This window comes from Plectrocnemia conspersa, unplaced genomic scaffold, assembly GCF_051122295.1.
Source record: "Plectrocnemia conspersa isolate PC_06_02 unplaced genomic scaffold, ASM5112229v1 ptg000005l, whole genome shotgun sequence".
In the NCBI taxonomy this organism is placed as follows: Eukaryota; Metazoa; Arthropoda; class Insecta; order Trichoptera; family Polycentropodidae; genus Plectrocnemia; species Plectrocnemia conspersa.
Window position 1 is genome coordinate 7,079,349 of NW_028277169.1, and position 25,916 is coordinate 7,105,264.

Consider the following 25,916-nt stretch of genomic DNA (forward strand, 5'->3'; position numbering starts at 1 on the left):
TTATTTATTAACTGTTTAAATATCGCTGTATATTTTAAAAAACGACTATTTTAAATCTCCTAATCAGTATAAAATTAATGACAGCAATATGTTATACATGTATGTACAGTCCGTCCAAGATATGAACGCTCATCGTCACAGTATTGGTGAGAAAATATATTAGGGTGACCATGTGAAATTAATTTTTACTTTTTTAATTTAATTTGTTGAGGAAAGTGTAAAATATCTGTTCAATATAATATTTTTTAAAATACCGATAGAATATTACAGGAATTTTTTATTGATTGCAAAATACCACAACAATAAAATATAACACATTATAATTTTTAATTCAATTTCCAACGTATGGTCACCCTACCCTTAAAACAGCCCTGATTTAGTATTGGTAACGTTCTCCTATCTGTGTATGTATGCAAGCATACGTACACGCACCTTATTTCCAACACAACGATGATGAGCGCTAACATCTTGGATGGACTATACGAGTACTAGGAAAATTTATCGCCCGCAATTCACCGCCAACACTAGATCACTAGCAGTTTACCGCCGCGATAAAATGATCGTATAAACAATTTATAGCATACAAATCTTATTTTATCACCATGCAATACATATCATTTATATAAAATTGGTCATTTTTAATTTGAAAATATGATTTATCCATAACTGCCTGGCTAGGCTATAAATTATTAATGTGTGTATTATAAATTAACTGTTAGTGATTAATTGCTGGCGGTGAAATGCGGACGATAAATTCTCCGGGCACCATTTATGAACATATGTAAAATATTGAAATTAATTATTTAAAAGCATTTTTGTAGCGATTTTATACAGAAAATTTTACTTTTTCTACGTCAAAAATTAATGTTGATAATTTAGAACCTGAAATATTGTTTAAAATGAATAAGCTATACACTGTGCTTCAAATTTTATTGAAAATGTGTCTGTTCAATTAAATATATTAATCTAATTTTAAATGTTTATCAATGGTTTTAATATTGTTGTATTTTATAAAACTAACAATCGAAAATGGGTTAAGTTATCCACTGGAATCAATTAAATTAAAATATATAAAACTAAATGTAAAATAGTTTTTTATTGCACTTTTATTCGAGAGTGAAATATAAATTTAATAAAAACGACGATAACAAAAAAAAATTGCATGTGCTTGCAAAATATAATTACACGAGTAGATTCTATATATCAAAACAATAATAAAAACGATGATTTTGTAAAAGTAATACTAAGTAATTTTCATGACATGTGTTGTTTTTTTTACAATTTTTTAAAATAATCATTATTTAAGTGTAATATGCATTAATAAAAATAAAAATGCATAAAAAATTATAAATGAATAACTCAGTAACTTTTATAACAATGATTATTATTTTTTACTATTTTAATGTAATAATACGTTCGTTGTTTGTGTTCATCGTATGTGCATGTGTCTGCCGTGCAATTAGCCAAGATTGTGGTAACCAACCCCTTTGGAGGTGAAAACCGGCAGATATTTGCGCGTAAGTAGCACAATTTAATAAATAGTATAAATAGATTGATTAATATAATATATAAATAGTATAAGATAGAAATAATTAGTATTGTTACATAAAAAAAATGGCCGATAGCGGCGTGAATATAGCGGGCGTAATTACGCCAGAAAACAGAATAAAAGAAATGGATGAATTAAAAACAAAATTAAATGTATTATTATCAAATGGTAATATTCTATCAAAAGAAAAAAAAACCATTATAACTAATACATTTGATATTATGTATAAACATTTATTAGATGTGTTAAAAAATAATAGGGACGATGTAAATAATAAAAATGAAAATAATAACTCAATATTTGAGTTATTAAATGAGGTTAGAAAAGATGTTTATAATATAAAGGATAAACTAAATTTAAATAACAACATTATTAAAAATAAAATGCAAAAGAAACATTATTCGGAAATCGTAAAAAAAGGAAAAGATATTGCGATAATTATACCTAAAAATTTGCAAAATATAGAGCAGACAAAAAAGGATTGCAAAAATTTAATTAAACCAACAGAATTAGAAGTTGGAATACAAAATATAAGACCAATAAGCAAAGGAGGTATAATAATTACATGTGATAGTAAAGAAGATGCATCGAAAATTACGACAGATGCAGTAAAAAAACTAGGAGATAAATATAATATAAAAGTAGGAAATTTAAAGAAACCAAAAATAAAAATAATTGGAATTTCTGAAGAATTAAAATATGATCAACTAAAAAAGTGTATAATGAAACAAAACACATGTGTAGAAGAAAACAAATGTTATTTAGAAGTAAAATATATTAAAAAAAACAAATTTAATAAGTATGATGCTATTATTGAAGTAGATGTTACGACATTTAAAAATATAATGGATGTAGGCAAATTAAATATTGAATGGGATAGGTGTAAAGTATATGAAGACATATTCATATACCGTTGTTATAACTGTTATGGTTATAATCACAAAGCCAGTGAATGTAAAAATAAAAAAAATTGTATAAAATGTGGTTCGGAAGAACATTTAATAAATCAATGCAACAAAAAAGAAAACTGTGTGAATTGCTGTAGAGCAAATAAATTACTAAATCTTAATTTGAATGTGGAACACAACTCCATGGATAGAAATTGTTCAATTTATAAAAGATACGAGCAAAATTACTATAATAAAATACAATATAATATAGTATAGCAATTAAAAAAATCAAGTTCATATGGGAAACAAGAATCAGTAACTGGGATATTAATTAATGCACAAGGTTATTTAAAACATAAAGAGGAAATAGAATTAATTACTGAAAAGGAATATCCAATATTTTTAGGGTTAACTGAAACCCATATCACAAATGACATTGAAGAATTTGAACTAAATATTGGCAATTATAATATAATTAGATGTGATTCTAATTCCAGACATACAGGAGGTGTTATACTGTATATTAGAAATGATATAAAATTCAATACTATATTTAAAAATAATAAAGATAAGACATACTGGTCTATCACAGTTAAGATTTTTATTGAAAAAATTCCCATAATATTATGTATAGCATACAGATCTCCAAATAGTAATCCGAATATATTCATAGAATTTATAAATAATATTGCAGAATGGAGTTTTGATCAAATTTTGGATACTGTTTTAATTGGAGATTGGAATTTTAATTGGAACAAATGTGAAGATTTTTACACAGCAAAATTAGAAAAAATATCAAATATATTTGGTTTAAGACAATGTGTCAAAGAAAATACAAGGACTAATAATAGATCGAGCACATTAATAGATTTAGTATTTACCAACAACAAAAAAAATTATTGTGAAGTAAAATCAACTCCAAGAATAACTGACCATTCAATTGTATATATTTATATAGAAAAACATAATGAACTTAAGTTTAAAAAAACAAAAAAAATTGATATAATTAAAAAAATTAATTTTAATAAATTAAGATTAGAATTACAAAAATGTGACTGGAATGTAGATAATATGGATGTTAATAGGATATGGAACAAAATTTATAAGAATATAGTAGATTGTAAAACAAAAAGTCAATATAATTTTAAAAAGGAATATCGTTACAACCCAAAACCGTGGTTTAATGATGATGTTAAAAATGCTATAAAGAAAAGAGATGAGTCATACAAAATTTTTCAAATATTAAAAACAGAACAAATAGAATATAAAGTCTTTAATGAAAAATGGAAAACATACACACAATGTAGAAATATGGCAGTCAAAGTATTAAGAATGGCTAAAAAGAAATGGTATGAAAAATTGATAGATGAAATACAAAATGATCCAAATAAGATGTGGAAATCAATAAAACAATTAATTAATCCAACTCAGAAAAACGACATAATAAAAATGGAAATTAATGGAAATATATATCAAGATCCTTATATAATGGCAGAAAAAATGAATACATATTACATTGAGAGCATAGAAGAAATTGTAAATTCAATACCAAGGATTAGTAATTTAGTACAATATAATAATAAAACATTAATTGTAAAATTTAGTAAATTTAAATCAGTATCATTAGATGAAATTCATAACATAATATGTAAATTTAAAAAAGGAACTAGTACTGATGAACTAGATATAAATATAATTAAAGAAACATGGGAAATAATAGGAACTAAATTAAATTATTTAATAAATAAAGCACTCTCCTTAGGAGAAATGCCTGAAAATTTAAAGATTGCTACTATTGTACCTATACCTAAAATAAAAAATAGTAAAAAAGTTGAAGAAATGAGACCAATCAACATGCTACCGTGTATAGAAAAAATAATAGAAGAAGTAGTAATCAAACAATTAAAGGAATTTATTACTTCTCAAAACATAATATGTGAACAACAATCGGGATTCAGAGAAAAGCATTCGACTGAAACTGCATTACAAGTAGTGATAAATGATTGGCTGTTGGCTAAGGATACAAACAAAATCATTGGAGCAGTTTTCTTGGATTTCAAGAGAGCCTTCGAGACAATAGACAGAGAAATAATGTTGAAGAAATTGGAGAATATAGGTATAAGTGATATAGTTTTGAGATGGTTTAATAATTACTTATATAAAAGAAAACAAAAAGTTAAGATAAATAATGTATGTTCTGAAGAGAGGTTAGTGTATTATGGAGTACCACAAGGGTCTAAATTGGGACCATTGTTGTTTGTTTTATATATGAATGATATAGTTAATAACGTAAGAAAATGTAAAGTTCATCTATTTGCGGATGACACATTGATCTATTGCATGGGTGATAACATTGAAGAAGTTGTGAGTAATTTGAATGATGAATTAGGTGTGTTAGAGATATGGTTAAAGAATAATGTACTTAAATTAAATGAGAATAAAACTAAATGTATGTTTATTAATTATAAAAATGTGTTAGATGATAGTACCAAAATAGTAATAAATAACTCTAATATAGAAATAGTGGATAATATAAAATATTTAGGAGTAATTGTTGATACAAAATTAAACTTTAAAGAACATTGTAATTACATATTAAAAAAAATTAGTAGAAAAATAGGTTTATTATCTAGATTAAGAAATATATTAAGTATAAATACAAAAAAATTAATTTACAATAGTATAATATTGCCCCATTTTAATTATTGTGCAACACTATTAAATATGTTAAATAAATTAGATAAACAAATGTTGCAAAAATTACAAAATAGGGCAATGAGAGTAATCTTAAATAAAAATAGATTAACTAATTGTAAAAGTATGATTGATAGATTAGAATGGTTGAATGTTCAAGAAATATTGAGTATGAATGTTTTAGTATTTATATATAAATTAGAAAATAATATGTTACCACACTATTTTAATAAGTATTTAATAAGAAATAAAGATGTACATAAATATAATACTAGAAATAGAGAAAATTTAAAGATAATTAAGTATAAGAAAACGAGTACGGCTAGGGGAATTATGTACGGAGGTTTTAATTTATATAATAGTCTTCCAAGAGAAATCCGAAACAGCAAAAATATAACGGGTTTTATAAATGGAATAAAAAAATACCTTCGTACATATAGAAATAAAATATTATAATATTAAGTCTTTATTATTGTATATTTTTTCTTTCTGTTATGTATTTTTTATATATTTTTATATATGTTTACTAAATTTGTTAGATGTAAAGATTAGCTATTAAGCTAAATAAATTAATAAAATAAAAATAAAATAATGCATTAATAATTAATTATGGATATGTGTTGGAATATGTTTTGTTACTTTAGTTTTGCTTAGGCAATAGCAAGATTTTGCATAAATATTTTAACTACTGCTTTACAAAAAAAAAATACCCTTTGCTAGACCACGAATATGATAATTCTAAGAAATTTTCTCAGTAAAAAAAACGATACAGTGTAGCAAGATTTTTTCGGTTTTACAAAAACAAACTGGTTACCGATTTGCGTGTTTCTTCCGGATGCGGAAAACCATTTGCGCTTATCTTGCCTTTCGTCAAGATAAGCGAGAATGACGATTCAAATAAATACCTAATGGTTGATAAAAATGTTTTGACGTCATAAAACAACTGAAAGGCTACGTTTAGACGCGCCACTTGCCTTTTTATTTGTTCAACTGAACAAACATTAAAAAAATAGCATTAATAACACAGAATCGATTTTTGGTGCGCACAAAAAAAATAAAAAAGATACACTTTGACTTTTGTGGGAAAGCTTCCAGACGTTTAGGTTTTATTTTGTGTAACCTGTTCGCCGTGTGTCTGGGGAACCATAGAATTTATACAGACAAAAAACCGGTCAAACAAAACAGTACAAAAAAGAGTAAACATTTCGGTAGAGGCGGCGCTTCGAACAGTTAGCGCGACGCTTCTCAAAATATTTTAGATGCGCTTTTAAACGACCATTTAAAATTAAACAGGACTTCAATGAAGTTTTCAGCTGAACACTATTGACTCACTTTTCAATATTAAAACTAATAAGCAAAGTTTGAAATTTATTTTTCAATCAAATCGGCCGTTTCAATTTCAAGTCTGAATTGAAAAGGTTAAGACAATATATATTTGATTTAATTCGAAAATTGCAATAAATCCGTGTAAAAATACGACAAGTGGTTCTCAATATAATCACAGACTTAACAGAAATCTAACTTTCATATATAGAAAAAAAAGTATGCATGATTTATCTGATATAATATAAACTTGAATATTAGATGTCTACACAAACTTAATTTTAAAAGGCATAATATAGTTATGTATCAATCCTATTTTATAAATTTCTAATTACATAAATTATATTTATTCATTATTATACTGACAACATGAATATATAAACCAAATCGATAAACAAAAAATTAGCAAAAAAAAATTGGCACTTGTACCTCTTTCACTTCCAGTATTAAGACTAAGGCTATAATTGATTCGCATTATTCAGTCAGTATATAATCTAATTATTGGTTAGGATACAGTAATAGAACCTAATTATGCAAATGCCATATTTGTAATGGGATGTTATGGCACTGTAATTTTATTACCCATTCTCAATACATATCCGACATGGGACTCAGATATACTTTTATAAAGGTTAAACAACCATGTATTTTTTGCGGAATTTTCTAAAGGCGCAATACTTAATTTATATAAGTTTTAAAACAACTATGGTTTAGTTTTTGATTATATAAAATAAACCCTGATAATATGACCTTGAGATAGCGATACATAATTTCAACTGTATCATTATTTTTTATGTTTAAAACTTATGTTTTTTGAGAAAAAATATGCTTCAATAAAATATTTTTTTATTACATTTTTATGATGTAATATTATATTTACATATTACATGTTGAGATTCAGGTATTTTATTGTTAAAATTGATTTTTAAAATAGGTGAAATATTCTGTATATTTTTTATATTACAATCGTTTTTTGCTGTCAATTAACAGCGAGGTACCGCAGCTTGCGAGCGTACGGGTACTGGACGCTCAACTTTTTAGGCTTTAAATTTATTTTTTGCTTGATTCTGTTCATTTTTTAATATTAATATAATTTAATTGTTACAATTTGATACCTAAACTATTGTGTAATAACGCTTTAGCGAAGATGGAATTGTATAAATGCGATGAAAGAGCATTTTATTGATATTAACTGGTTAAGTTAGTTTAACTAATAATATTTCATTATAATTCAACATTAATTTTTTGCATACGGGAAACGAGAATTTTCGATTATCGGTTGAAAGCGGGAGAAAAGGACGAAACATTTTTGTACTACGGTATTACAATTTTTGCCTTCAACGCGTATCGTAAATAAACGCGTATCACAGTCGACTGAATTTTAACTAAAGCAATTAATCAATACATATCTGGATGTAATATTTTTTTAAAAACATTTCCAAAAAAATAAGGCTTTGTAACCTTAAGGGGTGTGACTTCGTAGCCAGTGAGACGCAGTTATTAGTATATATATAGTACAATTGGCGAGATGTTTTCTCCGAGCGGTGGTGGAGAAGCTGGCGCAGGGATGATGTCCGTGAAAGATCCTCAGAGGTATTGTAAATGCCTGCAGCGAGAGTGAGACAGTTGCTCACTCTCGCTGCAGGCAGTAAAAAAAATATTTGACTTTACATCTTTAAAAAATATTTATTATAACACAGAGGCAAAAAATCAGTTTTAAATAAATTTAAAATATACTACATATTATGATATTTTTAAATAAAACATAAAAATGCAATTAGAAAATATTTTAAGTAGCTCAATAAAATAATTAAAATTATAATTGAGGGTATCTAATAAACTACAACTTAAATAATAAAATAGTTAAATAAATAAATAAGCGTGTGTATCTTATCTTTGTGACAAAAATGTAATATTTTAATAATAAACAGATTATTGATTATCTCTAATCGATTAAACGTTAGATGCATAAAGGTTCTATGCTACCAAAAAAAGCAGTAAAAAAAATAATTCAAGAAAAATAATTGACGCTGCTCGTATTTTAAGATCGAGAAAAAAGAACAAATGCTCATTTCGACGAGTTATTTTCTGACGAATGTCTGCGGGTTGAAAAGGGTTCTTCTGCGAGAAGAAGTTTTTGCGACCCGCCGAGGTCAAGTCGCGAAACCGACTTTTACGATCCTCGAACGCATAAAATTCATGAATGAATGAGTTCTTCTTCCACAGCGATAAACATATCAAACTGGCAACCAAAACGAAAAGGGAATGTTGTGCCTTTGAAATAGTTTCGGGCACAGGGCGGTGACCGGTCCTCTCCTTTTCTCTTCACCTCCGAAGTACCATGTGAACAAAGGTAAAGGAATAGTTGCCCAGAGGGGTTGCTCAAGCACTAAGTGGTTCGATACAGTCTGACAAGGGTTGTTAGAGCTTGCGTCAATAGTGATCTATTGGTGGTGGATAGATGATGTTCAGTGAATAACTTTTGATTATTATTAAAAAGTGAAGCGTGACTAAAATATAACTACAAATTTCATTTTTATAATATTTTACCTCCATATTCTTATCATTTCAATGACCTCTTTTTATTATTATTTTTAGTCAAATATGTGTCATCCTATTTTGATATATATATATTGATGTATTCTACAAATTATAGATTAAGTTTTCCAGTTATTCAATGCGATAATGATAATTTAATATCTGGAAATGGTCTATAATGTCCTTAATAAAATGAATAAATTAAATGTATGTATATTCTGAACTACCCTTGAATTGTACAATTTATTCTAGAAGTGAGAGGTTCATAGGTAACAAGACGGACGCGAGATGTGTTCTAATCTTTGGAATAATAATAGGAGGCGGCCGAAAGCGAAAGGGTTTTGTCGAGTAAAAAAAACATTGACCAAAAAGAAGTTCATCTTTAGCGATGGCAAACATTTTCACAAGCTGTTAAGCCTTTAAAATATAAATAAAGAATTAATAGTTATTCAAATTATTTATAATATCAATAATGAATTATCCTATCCTATTTATTTATTTTTTAATTATTTATCTATAGATAGATTAACTCTGGATTCCAATCGTCTAATTTACATTTCTTGAACATTAGAAAAACACTTCGTATTCTACCTGTACTCATTGAAGAGCAGCAGCAGCGGTCAGGTCGAATTGAAAAATTCCTAGAATTCAAGGCGGTTAACAAAAACTAGGTGTAAACAACTTCATTCATCCAACTCGTTGAGGATTTAACGCGGCGAGGCTGTCCATAATATTTTATAGCCTCGAGATAATAATATTTTCGAAGAGCTAAACGAGCATCCTTGTGCCCTTCCGAAGGAAAAAAAAACAAAGATCCATATTTACGATAAACGAAGCATGTGAATATCACGAAGAGCTTACAAAGTTGTCATAATAATACTGCACAAAAAGTGTTTTGCCATAAAGTTTAATTAAACACTTCATTGTATGCAGGGCCGCCGAAAACAATGATTCCGGGCCTCATGGCAAAAATGGCATTTTATATATTTTTTAATATCGTAATATAATTTCTTGAGTAAATAATAACAGGTACGAATTAACCTTTTCTATATTACAAATGAATATAAAACGTCGTATTTTCTTTGCTGCTCAGTGTTGCCATATAATGAATTTCCAGTCCAGGTTAAAAGCAATAAAATCGTGCCATCGCGGTTAAAACGCTCAATTATCAAACGTGTATATTAAGATTTTTTATGGCAATATTACGAGTGAGAATCGAATAAAGCATATCTAAACTGAATTTTGATCAATAGGAGAGCGCAAAAAACAATTATCCCTTCTCGGAAATCTCAGTTATTACGTCTTCGAAAAAAACTACGAACGTTGAGTGTTGAATGGACCAATTTTACCTGAATTTTTCAATGTAATCAGAGTGATCCGTCTTTTACTGTTGTAACGCTTATCTCTTGTTAAATTCAATGAGAAATTTTCATATTTAATATGTTTCGAAACGCGAGGTGGTGCACGCATGAGGAATCCAAACATCGTATCGATTTAAAAATATCGCGTTTTATAATTAAAATAGCAGCATTTGTACCCAAAAAAAAAATTGTCTTTATTCGTTGCGAACATTAAGAATAGAACGAATCATTTCTGTCTGATTTTTTTAACCTCAAAGTATTTGTGAATTGCTTGTGCATGAAATAAACAAAGCAGACGGTGGAAATATTCAGTTCTCTACTATTTTTAACGCCTATATCTTGTTAAGTTCATAAGAAGTTTTTATATTTTACCTATTTTTAAATGTGAGGTGGTGCAGGCATGAAGACGCACAATTGTTTTTTTTTATTTGCTCATAAATGTTTATTTATTAATCAAAGTCGATTAATAGTTAACTAACTTTATTACCCCGGCTTGTTCCTAAACAGATTCAAACTCATTTTATTATTTGTTACTACAAATACGTGGTTGTATATTTATTGGCGTATTTATAATGGCGTTATTTTGGAAATAATATTAAAAGCTGAAAGTCGAAAATTGAATGAAAATATTATCTTGGACAGTACCAAGTATTACACCCACAAAATATAGTCCATTAAATAATAATAATGTTAAAAGTTGAAAATAGCACAGATGAACTCTAGAAATAGCAGCTAGAATGACATGTGCAAATGTTCAAATGCGAGAAATGTATTTTCTGTTTTAAAGTATAAATAGTTTTCAAGATTTCATTGACTCTTTAAAATGAAAAATGATTTTCATGCATTGATAAAATAAGCAAAACATAATTACATGTTTATAATGCAATGCATATTTTGATCTAATTTTGAAGCTGAGTTTGCTTTAAAAAATACGTAAAAACGTATTTTTTCAAACAAAAAATACAAAAACGATTAAAAAGGAAAATTAAATATAATAAGAACCTAAGAAATATATTTTTTATATGATAAAAAAATCGTAGCTTCATTTAAAAATCGTAGATAAAAATCAATCGGAGTAATGCTAAGTATATAAAGCGTATATCCGTATCGTGTGCTTTAGAGCTAATAGTATGGGTATAAACCGAAACTTGCCATCACTTTCTTAATTATGAATAATGATGAAATGGATAGCTCTCGAACTGACTGTGTTAACGCAAATCAGATATAATAGCATCTGTCAGATAAGTTATATTTTCACTGATAAAAATATATATCTACTGGTGAAAATGTATTCCGATATACTAATTCCACTGAAAAGACAGTTTTAAAAATATTTTCGGGATAGATATAACTACACCGAAAAATAAATAATGGTTAGTACGTATGAAGTTGAAATCATATAATTTTACTAGTAAATAAATTATATTTTTACTGATAAAAATATATATCTACCGGTGAAAATGTATTCCGATATGATTTCACTAAAATTACATATTTTTGGGATAGATTCAAGACTGTTTTTTTAGATTTTCTTTGAGGGATAACCCGGAAATTTCTGGTTTAAAATCAGAAATGTAATTTTAGCTTTTTTCAAGGAGGAGGGGGGGGGGGTAAAAGTTCTTTAGTCAGTGGTCTTAAAAGTTTAAATGTTTCAATTTCATTTACATCAATAGTATTTCATTAACTGACATGCATTTTTCTAGTCAAACTAAAGGGGGGGGGGGCAAATACTTCACTTGTACCCCTCCCCAATTACGTACTTGGGCGTAACGTCTATTAAACGAAGCACTTTTAAAGTTGCTTGTGGCGGTATAGACAATCCATCAATGCTCGGTGACGTTAGAGTGCCTTAGAGCATGGTTTCCCAAACTATGTTCCGCGGAACACTGGTGTTCCGCGAATCCAAAATATGTGTTCCATGGAGCCTAAATAGATATTTCACAAAAATTTGGAGTAAATTAAAAGAATGAACATATTCTACTTCATAATGAAGGCGAAGATTTTAGTACCTAGAAATTGGGGTACAGCAAAATAAGCTAAGTGTTCCGCCAAAATTTTCGGATTTACGAAGTGTTCCGTCGCTCAAAAAGTTTGGGAAACCCTGCCTTAGAGAATCGCGATCACGTCCCTCATTCCTGCACGTCGCGGACAGGACGTCAGCGCTTGCAAACGCTCGAAAAAAATATGATCTAGTACTCAAAATATAGCTTCAAATTAATTACACATATATCATTAAGTGATTTATTAAAATGAAATCAAAGCAGTATTAAATCAATAATAAATAAAGTTATTTTATCTTTGTGGCAGATAAAAAATCGAAATAATAATACAGTCTAATTCAATGCCGAATGCCAAAGCGTTTTACGGCTTGATCATTTATTGATAATAAATTTATAAAGAGATAAAATCAATTCTATAGTTTCTAAAAGGAATAAATAATAATAGCGATATTCGCCAAATTCTCAATATAAACGATGACCGCGGATGCAAATCGTCATCACATCACCTCTCGTCATCGTCGTCGTTAAAAGTGTTAAGCAACATCGAAATAATTGAGCTCGCAGCCAAGAACTCGAGGTTCAGTTCCTAGAATCGCTAAATAATGCACCGCGCGGCTCCTCTTTTTATTTCCCTTCTTCTGCTTTATAGCTCCTCTTCTTATTTTTTTCACCTTGACAAACCACCTTTGCGATAGCCGCCGTTTCGCCGATAAAACCACACACGATCTCAACATGGAATAAGAATAAAAAACTCTCGGAGACCTACCGAAACTGGGTCGACCAGATTTTCCAACCATAAAGCATCGAGCTGTAGATACTTATTTAAAAGTTGATCAAAGCAAGTGTCCCCATCTACATTATTGATTATGTTTACATTGTTGCTTTGTAAACATACACAGGTGTCTGTGTCGGCTGATAGCCAATAATGTAATAAATTATCGAGTTGTCACGCACTCAACGGCGACAGTACTTCATAATGTAACGTGGTATAGTTCGTACTCATTAATGCAAAATTATTCATTTAGAATCAGATTGTGGCTCTAGGCGCGTTTCTTACAAATTAAGTACATAATGAAGACCGGCACCTGATCAGAAAAACATGCATTACCAATATAATACGGTAGATAGGAACAGTTTGAATCATCGTTTCCGAAAAATGTAAAACTCTGAATACAAACACAGACCAACAAAAAATCAAAGTAATTTTAAATTTGCGAAATGCTTTGAACTTCAATTTTGTCTAAGTATTGTGCCGAATTTCTGTTGTAAATAGTAGAGAATCCATTTTTTGTCGCACAATGCGAAAATCATTGATTAATTCTCCATATATGTTTTTAGCACACGAGCGCAAAAAATAGATGCAGTTCATAAAGCGAATCAGATTATTGAGATTGTTATTTGATTGAAAGCGTTTCAATCAACTCCTCATTAGATCTTCAAATCTCTCCACATACAACAGTAATAATTGAAATCGAATCTAATCGAATTTAACGAACATATTTAGCGATTCACGATAGCGATTGTAATCAGATTTGAGTGCCATTTTCTACATCAAGAAAAAACACACGCCTGCTCATTATTTGCATTTTCAAGAACAATGAAAAATACGTGACTGGAGTTTTTGGCGATTGGTGAAAGTTCAAGATGATGTGATCAATGTGATCAGAAGAACACGTCTGATTATTTTAAAAATAAGAATGCTATGCTTAAATTTAATAATAATCACAAAATTTTCAAAAAGCAGTTTGATCTTCAAAATTCACGTTTACCTTGATGCTGTCCAGTTAGAAAAAAATGATAATAAAAGAGCAAGATGATGGCATAAGACAAGAAGAAGAAGAAGAGTGCACTGAGAAAAAAATAATCTATTTTGGTGGCATGCGTTCATGTATCATCGCCGAAAAACGTGAGCTGAGGGCCATAATTAGATACGGTCTACATCATGGTCGGATTTGATGTTGCAGAATTGATTCGCTGCCACGTGAGGTCAACTTCGTGGAAGGAAGACCGCAGGAAGTCTCCAATATATCTATCTGTAACTATAGGCGCGTACACCTGAGCAAATTTTTGGCGGCGACGCTTCACCTAAAAGAAATATTCTCGGAAGGTCTACCTAAGGTACTAACGAGTGACATAGGTGCCAAAGACCACCCGACGATTCGGACGCTGCACACAACTTACCGCCTATTCTTGGCACGTTCTTTTTCTAAGATCCGATCAGTAATTCATCAGAGGCATAGTTGATGTGAAAAGATAACTTAAAAGCTTTGCGGGACATTATTTTCGCTCAAAATACAGTGAAGTGTCATTATTCACCTTAAAAATAAATTATTTGATTTTTGGGATAAATTCTAAGAACCTCAATCTTTGAAGTTCAATTTAAAAATGCGCATATAAAAGGACCTTAGTTACAATACTAACAAAACTAAAGCTATAATACTAGAAACGTCCAGATGAATTTAATCCCATGTATTATCGAAATATTAAAATATTTTTCAAATACAGATTCTTCTACATAAAAAATATCTCTAAACTATATTTTATATCATATTTTAATCGGAATTTGATTAGAATTATATTTTATATATGTATGTGAATACCAGAAATGTCTTTAAAATATATCAACAAGATTTTTACAATACTGTTAAAATATAGTGGTTATTGAAAAAAGTATTAAAAAATGTTTTTTAATGGATATAACGGACTACTATTGTAGTTTTATACATAAATAAAAATTAAAGTAAATTATAATTTTATATGTACACATCGTATGTGGGGTTCGGAAAATTTATCGCCAGCAATTAATGTTAGCAGTTTACCATCGCGTCAATTGCTCGCATAAATAATTTATATCCTACAAATGATCACTAACATATTTCATCGCCAGGCAATACATATTAATTAAATTGAAAATAATGTGATATTTTTATAATTTTACATTAATTATATGTATTGTCTGGCGATAAAATATGCTATTTATTTGATCTATTGAGGCTGCAGTAAATTGCTAGCGGTAAATTGCGGGTGATAACTTTTCTCATACTCACATATAAACATCACTAAAATATTAATAATTATCATTTACAAGCATTTTAGTACAGAAAAGTTTTTATTTCTACTATAAAAATCTCGAGCCCATAATGATACTACAAATTAGTTTAATAGTCTATCATAATCAATCATAAAATTATATTTAATGAAAAATTAACTGTTCAGTCAAAAATTCAAAAAAAGTTATTTGATAAAAGCTTGATTGCAGTTACAATAAAGTTATATTTTTAATAGTATCACTGCGCGGTTGATAAAAATAACATTTATATAAAAAAAATTAAAATAAATTATATGTATTGCCTGGCGACAAAATATGCTAGCGATCAAATGACGCGGCGATAAACTGTCAGTGATTAATTGCTGGCGGTGACTTGCACCCCGTTTTATATATGGGATATAGCGGGGTGAAGACACTACAACTGCCGTATTTTAATCGGATTTCCATAAAAGTTTTCTTAAGAATTGATTATGTAAATATCTTAGCTAAGTCCTTAAGCCAGTTTAATCACACTTTGTTTCAAAATGCCAGCTATTTATAAAATTCAATCAAAACAACTTCGTTAAAAAGTCGTAGAGAAAAAACATTATTTAACTACATATTATATGCTATCTAGGTTATAACGGTTTTTGAGAACACATAACTTCCATAAAATTTAGTGAAAATAGACTATTTGACTACAATATTCTGATTAAATTTGTTAGTCAGATAAATCCGCCACATAATTTTAAAATGGCGGTTATTTCAAAAACTAAAAAAAAATTCTTGTAATAAAAATACATAGAATATTATGGAGTGACAAAATGTTTTATAACTTATATATTCATATTAAATAAAAATTACACAAAAATAATATTTTTTTGGAAAGGCAAATATTTTCACACATTTTTAAATACAGAAATTTTGGTAACGCTTGCGTGAAAATTTAATAGTAATATTCTAGAGCAGTGGAAGCTTTGGTAATTGTTAGTTAGCACGGCGCAACGCTCAAATTTGACAGTTGCGAAACGTTAATTTTCTGTTTAAACCCAAACCCTAACCTAAACTATTATAAAAATGGTATAATACAGACATTTAGCTAACACTTGCGCGTGGAAATTTAATAATAACAATCTAGAGCAGTGGAAGCTTTGGTACTTGTTTGTTAGCACGACGCCACGCTCAAATTTGCTAATTGCGAAACGTTCATTTGCTGTTCAAACATAAATTAATATAATAATAATTAACTTGTTTAGGTCAGGTTTGGGTTTTAACAGCACTGAAAACGCAGTGGGGAGTAATAATTGTTTTTTTTATAAGTGTGGCGCCGTGCTAACTAACAAGTAGCAAATATTTTTGTGGTCGCAAAATTAAAAAAAAGCCAAATACTGCCTTTTATTTAACAAAAATAGTACCGGTAACATAGCGAAATAATATAATATTATCGTTTATATTAATTTCTGTGACGGCAGCAGTGGTAAACAAATGCCAAGCAACGCGACACAGATCGAGTGCTCTCTCAGACTCTTAGCGACTGCCGGACAATCAACTGATAAAGATGACGTGTGACTTGTCCAGATACAGATTTGATTTACAGAACACAGAGGTTTTTGCAAACGCATATTTCACATTTAATTATTAAAATAAAAGGTTATTGAATGTTTCATCATAAAAAAATATTTATACCCAGATGCAAAAATAAAACCATTTTATTTAGAGCTCTTACAAGCCAGAAGCATAAGCGAAAGTCAATAAAAAAAATTCATTTCAACTAGTTTGACGAAACAAAAAATGGGATTAGAAATGAAAACAGTTTGCGCACCACTAATTTAAAGCGCAAAATTCAAATACCAGTAAATGAAATATGTACTAATGTTAAATACCTATATATTATATAAACATATATAAATTAAAAATATATGCTTTTAGAATATATAGTCGAAGCAAAAGAGGTAAATAATTTTTTTTACTAATATATACATATTTTATGATATAATTATTTTCATTTTATAATAATTTAAATTAACGTAAAAATTACATACGTTAGAAGAAAGCTAATAACATTACAGTTCATATGTATATAGAGCCATATACGGCTCACGAGCCGTATATCACAAATGACCGTTGTTTGGATTCAAGTAATAAAAACTATAAAATAATTATAAATATGCTTCATTAGACTGGAAAGCATGAAAATTTCTCATTATAAAATCCAAAATTCAATCTGGACCTTAGCCAAAGGTAGGCACTGATGTAAAACCGAAATAAATCAGACGGATAGTCTCCGACGCCATCTTCAATCTATAATAAACGTATTTTTGCACAATTTGCTATATCGATATAGTGTTAAATAAAGCAGCACGTGTTGAGATTTTTTACATCAACAAAGGCCAAAGACCTCCGAACACAAGACATGAAGATTGTTTGTAAATAGAACGAGGTGAATCTCCATTATTCTAGGAAGTGTAAATTCTATATTTACCATACAATATTAAGAGCGAAATAGCATGCAAATGTATAATTCGAGTATTTCGGTTCATTGCGTTCAGCGGCTCTCAACAATTTCGCGCTTACGGTTCAGCGACGATTCTAATCTGGACTGTTATCCGATCCGCTATTGTAAAAATCGGTAATAGACAGAAATAATGCGAAGATTGCTTCCGATGCGCGGATTTATGAATTTATTACCAATTTTTTGGATACGGTTTCTAAATTGAAATAACATGTTGCAGAATATCGATCCGTTAATTTAATAGAGGATAAGTCCCGCAAGCAGTGAAACAGTAACGACGCTAATGGATTGTGGAAATATGCGTTAAAATGGAAAATGTGCTCCAATATCATAAGACCAATTAAATAGCCATCTAGGCAACGTTAATCTGCTGTTAATTTCTGATCATAAAGCAAATGCTTAATTGATACGTAATATGTAATAGGATTTTAATCAATGCTCTTGAAAAAAGTATAATAACGTTATGTTACACAGTTGGGTTGAAGTCACTTAAAAGTTATAAAATTAGTTAAGATATAATGCTTTTTGACAGGCCTGCTGAAAGGGGGTAGGAAAGGGGACAAATCTGGAAAAAATCATAGTAAGAATATATTTATAAAAAGTAAGGACCGACCCCAATAATGAATATGAACTAAAATACAGTTATTTTAAATGTATTTCAGGTATATGTTCCTTTAGCCCTTTTTATACATATTATATTATACAATAAATAAAAGGAGCGGAACATTGCCTTCAAAAGCACACACTTTCTAGGTAATATTTTCACAATGAACATTGTTATTCAAAGGGGCAAAACAGTCTCAAATATATCCCGAAAATATTTTTTAAAATATGTCATTTTATTAAAATCATATCGGAATACATTTTGCCCAATAGATATATATTTTTACCAGTAAAAATATAAATTATCTGGCAGGTGCTAGTAAAATATATATTTACATACTTATCATTATTTATTTACATCCGATACATAAATGTTACAGCTAATGTGTATTTTTTGGTAAAGTTACATTTTTACCAGTTAATATGTTTCAGAGACCAGCAAGAAGTCTATTATGGGTTATTCGAGAAAAAAATATTTCTTGTGTGTGTTGTGATAGACCATTGGCGTTCCATATGACAATATATAATAAGACAGTTATTTTGTAATTTTAGAGAAAATTTATCACAAAATTTTGAAACATACTCAAAACTATTGTCTACAGTTTTTAAGACTAAGCAGGAACGTCATTTGAGGGGAGAGGGGACAGGTGGGGTATAAAAATATACATAGATATTATATGTAATATAAAAAAAATAATGAAAAACACAGAAAAATAAGATGTTCTACTAAATTTGTCAAAGTCTGCGTTTCTTTTGCTGCAAATACCCACACAAAACTGCTCAAAATATTAATTTTTATAAAAAAGTTCCTCAATAATCAAATATTGACATTCACTGAAACTAACGGCCAGTTCGTCTTTAATTTCTGCATTAAGAAGCTTCGTCTAATACGCCACAATTGACCTTTTAATTGACACCATTGAACGTAACAAAAGTGCTTTGTCCAAAATTGGCTCACTGAGACAGCGTTGCGTAAAAATATAAATATCTATCGACTTCTATACACCTTAACAAATTTCAAATTTAGATTTAGAAGAGAAGAAGTAAAAATTAGAGCGCAAAATCCATTTTGTATCGATTGACCCGAAGAGGAATTCGTGGGCGTGAGAGCGTCTGTTTTTTATTGTTGTTATCGAAGAGCCAGAAATTCTGCAATTGGATCGAATTAAGAACAATGTCATCTCCGAGTGCATATTCTGGAAGACCCGTAGAGATCAGATTGTGAATGACAATGGATAATTGCAGCTTCGAAAGCGAAGAACGCTCTCCAATGGCAAAACAATGCGACGCGATTAGAAAATGGCGTGTAAACATACGACACGCTATCGGCTCTCTTTGAGGTGTTGCTACATGCAAATGTTTATTATTATTATCGTTAACTATGTATGTATATATGTACATACATGACATATGATTCGTGTGAAATTAGCTTAGACACAGTATAAATATTTCATTACTTAGTGAAACGGTGCGTATGAAATGTCGGATTTTTTATATAATATATTTTATAAAAAAATATTTTATATCTATTTACAAATTATCTGTAATATTAACAATGATTAAAAACGTTACATAATACTTCTACCAATTATTTTCAATATTATTTTAATATAAAAGTAGCTCAATTATTTAAATTTAATTTTTATAACTGTACAAAATCGTTATCATAAACGTGGCGCACACGAGCGTTAATATATTTATGACACACAATAATAAAATGTTTTTATTGAATTTTTATATATGTATGTATATGTACATACGTTGAATTTAGAACAACATTTCAAAATATGGTGTTATATAAATCCATTCAGTGCCTCTCAAATGTTTTACTTAAAATTAAATAAATCGATTCAGAAATCACGGTCAGTGGAACACTAATTCGTCAATATTTATAAGTAATAAAGAGACTGAAATGTTTGAAAATCATCTCTATAAAAACGCTTATACAATCGTCATCACTCCTCTTTATATTATATAAAAATTTATAAAATTATGGTACTATTGTGAAAGTTATCAGTTACCAATATTTATATTTGTGGTTGTAAAATTAAAAAAAAAATTGCTGAAAAATATAGATTTTTTATTCAACAAAAATCAAGTATCAGTAAAATAGCGAAATAAAAATATATGTTCATTTCTGCGGCAGCAGGGTCGAATAGATTGAGTGCCACGATACGCGAAGTAGATCGCGTACTCTCTCAGTCTCTTAGCGACTGATGGGCAATCTATTGTAGATGCTGACTTAAATACAGATTTGAACAAATAAAAAAATACGAGTTCTTTGCAAGCGCATACTTGTATTTTAAAATAAAAAACATATACAACCACATGCATGAATAAAACTATTGTTTACAGTATTTCACTTTAACCACGATAACGATTAAAAAAATATATGCATGAATTGCGACAAAATTTTAAACAAAATGGGAGGTCAGAAATGAAAATGGTTTGGCATCACTGTTCTAGATTATAGCAATATTTTTTTAATGTAATAGAAAATTTTGCTCATATTTAATAAATTACATAAATATATTTTTATAGTGATATATAGTTATTTTTGTGTTAAGCTGTTTTTATCGTCTCTTTTATATATTTTTTTACTGCTATGTGCGACGCGTAGATAATTAACATTAATAAGATTTGTCTGTAGCATATTAAAAATTATTTCTCAGACTGCACAAATATATTATAATAGTCCAACAACAAAAATATATGAGTAAACAATTTTATTGCAATTGATTACTAGGAATATTTTTTAAAAGAATATGACATAAAAGTTACGTATACGGACTACTGTAAAATGCGCCGATATAAAAATATCTTAGAAGTTAATCCAAGTACGGATAAGATAAATATAAATATGCATTGTATTCAGAAGTCGTGAGATAAGATATTGCCACATACATACATACATTTTTATTAGTAGTTTGCTATTGAATTTGTTACAAAATGATCAATCTAACAAAACTGGATTTACACGATATCTTGATGATGTCATTACATTAAAAATATCATTCTATATATTTTTCATAAGTTATTATAAATTGAGGTGTGCCATTTTCATTCTTAAATAATTATTAAACTTTTATTTTTTAATATATACATACATGTATATATTAAAATCTTGTTTATATGACGTTAACAACAACATGTTTAAGGATTGCGTAAAGATTCAGTTGCTTCAAGAATGTAAATTTTCCATAGATTCGCATGCAAATAGAAATTTAGGAAATTTCACCTCTTCTTAAAAAGTCAAAGTATTATATTTTTAGATTAGCAACAACAAAAGCGATGTTTTCGCACGGGTCGTTACGGTTTTACGTAAAAATATCATAACGACAATTAAAATACACAATTTTCTTACACAACTTTTCCCAAGATCGAAAGCAGACGACTGTCGTCGTATATTAACAGCCTTTATTTTTATGCATGAAATTAGCCATTAATGATAATAAATTCATTATGACTTTGCTCTCCATCGAAAAATTCGCACGCTTGTCTTGATCCGAGACAATTTTCACTTTCTAGCGTGATGAGTTATAATTTATTTTTATTTATGAACCGATGACGGTAATGTAATTTTTTCAGATTTTCCATTAACGCCATGTTTTTTTTAATTTATTGCATAGTTAGAATATCAAAAGAAGCACTAGTGACATTTATTTATTGGGAGATTCGGTTGAATATTATAAGCTACAAAGAAAAAAAAACGTAGGACTAAAAAAGATATGACAAATCGTGCATAATATTTTCAATAGCAATTAAATTAGATTAACTTTGATTAAAAAATATTAAGGAAATCATATTTTATCTAAAAACAGATAATAGTGATATTTTTGTTATCCAATCTAACATATTTATGTGTTAATCAATGATTACTAAGCTTTTAAGACTAAGAATATATTCAATATTAAAAAAGTACTATCAACCCTTAAAAATTATGAGTAAAAATATTATCATTATTACAGAGATTCAAACAGAAGTATACAATAATTTAATTTCATTAGATAAATGCTATATAATTTTGAGTATAATATTTTAAACTAAAATACAGCTGTGGTCAATTGAAAGTTGACATTATTTTATCAACTTTGATGCATTTTTACACGTTTTTAAATTTATAATAGATAATTAAAATTGTAACCTTTCATTTTTCGTTAATACTGTTAAAAAAATACGGGAATTAGGAATGTATAATTGCGTCAATTCTGGGAAAGGTGTATTTTTTTCGTCGTCCCAGCATGTGCATAATGGCGAGCCTCCAACTCAACACGTGCGCTCGACTTTTTTTTTGTTCTATTCATAGAAAGCAATATGGAGGACATTTAAAAATTAGAAGCTTGCAACACAGCTTGCATAACATCTTAACAAAATTATTTCGACGTAATTTCACCTTTATTTTTAATAAATTCTTGTATTCTGCTGGCATCGATAAATACAGATTTTCAATTATTTAAGATTGATATCCTCTTCGCACACTTCCATGGTATGTTTTTTCAGTTCGCCTAAATTTTTTGATCGTTTTTTTTTAATTGTTGTTTTATGACTGCCTATAAGTTTTCAATTGGGTTCAAGTCGGTGCTGTTTCCTGACCATGGTAATGATGTAATTCCCATTCACTCTTTGAATTGTGTAGTCTATAGATTAGGATTAATATAGTGAGTGTGACTGCCGGCATGGCGCAGAATCATCTTTCAAAATGTTGGAATTAAGTCGTTTTATACAACCAATTTAAATATTTTTGCATTCATGGTGCCCTGGATGAAATTTACAGAGCCCAGTCCATAACTCCAGATCATCACATAGGGCTTGATGAATCGATTAATGCATAAGGGATGAAATATTTCACTTTTTCTACGGCACACAGTGGCTTACCATCTGCTCAAAAAAAAAAATTGAATTCGTCGGAGAAAGCCACTCTTCTCCAATCTTTGACGGTCCAATGGCAATGAGCTTTTACCCATTCAAGGTGATTCTTTTTCATATTCTCAGTAAATAGTGTTTTTTTGTTTGGTTTCGCGCCTTAAATCCAGCTGTTTGTCTCGAAATATTTGAGTTTGAAGTAGATTGCAATTCTGTTTGTATTTCAGCAGCAGTTTTGAATCGATATTTTTTATCTTCTCGAGCAGACGTCATAGGCTTCCGACCACCTTCTCCAGAATTCCGATCTCGCAATATTTTTTTATAAATTTTTGAATAGCAGAACCACTAAACCCCACTCTTTGCGCTATCTCTAGAATTAAAAACTTTTCTTTGAGATATGTTATTATTTTAGATTTTACCGTTATCGACATAATTTTAGGTTTATCTTTACATAACTGATGCTAAAGTGCAACTGAGAAGGCTTTACAAGTTAAAATATCTTGTAAATTATTACTACATATGACTGGACCATAAAAAAATACAATAGAACAAGTTTTAAGAAAAGAATAAAATTTTAATAATAGAATTCGTGCAATATTGCCTATAAACTTTTAATTGGCACAGCTGTATTTATTATTAGTATTATTATAAATACAAATATGACTCGCCGATGGTAACCAAAAGGTAGAATAACAATAGTATTATGCGTAGGGTAGAACGCATTGTCTGGCGCGCATCCTTTCCAAGCAAAAAGTAGCTTTTTCAACAATATTTATAGGCGATTAACGACTCGATATGGATGTGCAATATTTCCAATTATTATATATAATACCGTGTGTGGCGTTACTCTTGAGACGTTTTTCGTTAGATCAAAATGATTTTTAGAAAGACTTCTAAATTAAAACAAAGGTGCTTGAAACCTCTACAGAAAATTTAAATAAGATATTTAGCTGGATGGATCAAATATAAAAAATAAATATTAAATTAATAATTAATATTATTATTAATACAAATCTGACCATCACGACTCGGCGATGGTAAGCAAAAGGTAGAATAACAATAGTATTATGCGCAGGGTAGAACGCATTGTCATCCTTTCCAAACAAAAAGTAGCTTTTTTAGCAATAGAGGTGATTAAGGACTCGATATAGATGTGCAATATTGGCGTTAATTTCAAAATGCTTTTCGTTTTCGAATCGAAATGCTTTTTAGAAAGACTTCTAAATTAAAACAAATTGTGAAGGTGGTTGAAACCTCCACAGAAAATTTAAATAAAGCTATTTAGCTGGATATTAAATATTTTTAAACACATTTTTACAATACACGCTTTAAAATTATTATTAACACCGAGTTTCACTATTACGATCTAAAATTGAGGCAATATAACATAGCAGTTAACTAACTGAGATAACAGATAACCATCTATGTTTTTAATAACGTTGAAGAAGCTCGAAAGTGATCGTTAAACAACAAAGCCATGTGAGAATATACTAATTTGTAGCAAAAAAACTCATTAACTCGAACTCCATTGTTATTAACGAAAATTTGTGATATACTGTTCTCAAATTATGATATCTGATAACGATGGTTACATAGGCATAAGCAAACTGAGAACTGTTACGAAACACGACACAAAACATATTAGTGCAAATAAATTATACAGTGTCACAGAAAGTGAGTAGTTTTAATACAAAAGAAGAAACTTGTGTTTTCAAAAGATTTAGAGACATCCGCTTATATTATACTGCTATACAAAATAGTTATTTCCCAAAGATAATATATATATAAGCTATAAAGTTATATGACGTTTCCTTATTTATTTATTTTATTACACAATAGTTTACATGTTTGCAAAACTCTATTATAGCCACAACTAAAAGTATTGATTATTGCCCAGTTGTAACAGATTAGGCTAGCCCCTTGTTAAAACGGTAGATCATCCTCTAGTACATGATTATGTAATATACATTGATTATATGTATATAAAGCATTCGAAGAATGTATGTAGAATTGTACATCTCAATTTTGTTAGCCACCAGGAAGAGGAACCTATCCTCTTCACAGTTAGCCAAACCGGAATAATTAAACTAAATAATATCCATATTCGCAATGTAAAACGGGTAGTTAACGGTCCTACTGCGTGTTGCGTTCTGATGGCATTGACATTATCCAAGTACTTAAATTACTTCGTTCTCACGAATAACCAAGTTCAATGAAAACAACGTCCATTGTTGTCTTCCGTCATTGTTTACGTCTTGATCGAATTTTTGGTAGTACCGTGGCGAATTGCCTACGTAACGTAGCAAAGTTCATTACCACGAGCACCAGCAGGAGCAAACTACCGTAAAGTGTTTATAACGTTCATGGATGGTAATTTGCTGTGGACTTAGTGCAGTCGATGCAACAATGTTTGAGACGCGTTAGACCAGATTTGCTCGTGTTTTATATTCAGGAGTGTTGCAAACTTATCATTCGAGTCTTGAAGCTCTAGTCTCAAGATTCGTGAGAATGTTAGACAAACTTTTCGAATAAATTTTGCTTCGAAAAAATACTAA

General features: G+C 29.2%; 1 protein-coding gene and 1 long non-coding RNA gene across 5 annotated transcripts in view; one reads left to right on the forward strand and one right to left on the reverse strand.

Moving 5' to 3' along the window:
• The window catches only part of FER (tyrosine-protein kinase Fer), a 73,339-nt gene that overhangs the window by 30,620 nt on the left and 16,803 nt on the right, over nt 1–25,916 (reverse strand). The window lies entirely within an intron of this gene.
• On the forward strand, nt 11,873–13,968 carry LOC148234736 (uncharacterized). Its single transcript, XR_015809833.1, has 2 exons — nt 11,873–12,209; nt 12,466–13,968. It is a non-coding gene; the product is annotated as an uncharacterized LOC148234736 (long non-coding RNA).